Here is an 860-nt window from a genome sequence, read left to right as displayed (position 1 = left end):
TTGATAAGGATTGCATTGAATCTATAGATTACTTTGGGTCGTATGTCCACTTTCGTGATGTTGATTATTCCTTCCCATGAACACAGTATATGCTTCCATTTATTTGTATCTTCTTCAATTTCTTTTTCAATGACAATTTTCTGAGAACGGGTCTTTTACCTCCTTGGTAAATTGATTGCCAGGTATTTCATTGTTTTTGATGCCATTGTAAATGGGATTGTTTTCTTAATTTCTCTTTCTGAAAGTTCATCATTGGCGTATAAAAATGCCACTGACTTCGGAATATTAATTTTGTATCTTGCTACTTTATTGAATTCATCAATCAGTTCTAACAGTTTTTTTGGTGGAATTTTTAGGGTTCTCTATACATAGTATCATGTCATTGGCAATTGACAAGAGTTTTACTTCTTCCTTTCCAATTTGGATACCTTTTATTTCTCTTTCTTGTCTTATTGCTGTGGTTAAGACTTTCAATACAATGTCGAAAGAAGTGGGCATCTTTGTCTTTTTCTTTATCTTAAGGAAAGTGCTTTTAGCCTTTCCCCATTGAGTGTGATGTCAGCTGTAGGTAATCAATACTCTTTTGCTTCTTAATTGTCAAAGAAGCTGTGAATTAAAAAAAAAAATGAGTCTGCGACCATTTTACCCTGAACAAGCCCGATCCCGTCTGATCTTGGAAACTAAGCTGGGTCAGGCCTGGTTAGTACTTGGATAGGAGACAGCCTAGGAAGACCAGGTGCTGTAGGCATAAAAAATAAAAAAATAAGAGATTGTAAGCCAACAAGGTCCTTGCAATCTGTGAGGTCAACCAAGGGTTGCCTCGCCTTAGGAAAAAAAAAAAAAGAGAACAAGAATAAATT

The 860-nt window shown here is 35.5% G+C and overlaps 1 pseudogene; it reads left to right on the top strand.

Moving 5' to 3' along the window:
• The first annotated feature begins 629 nt into the window (after positions 1 to 629).
• Positions 630 to 748, top strand: LOC112470643 (annotated as a pseudogene).
• Positions 749 to 860: the final 112 nt, after the last annotated feature.

This window comes from Pteropus alecto, unplaced genomic scaffold (assembly GCF_000325575.1).
Source record: "Pteropus alecto unplaced genomic scaffold, ASM32557v1 scaffold3, whole genome shotgun sequence".
Lineage (NCBI taxonomy): Eukaryota > Metazoa > Chordata > Mammalia > Chiroptera > Pteropodidae > Pteropus > Pteropus alecto.
The sequence above is the reverse complement of the archived record's forward strand: the minus strand, read 5'-3'. Positions and strand labels throughout refer to the sequence as shown.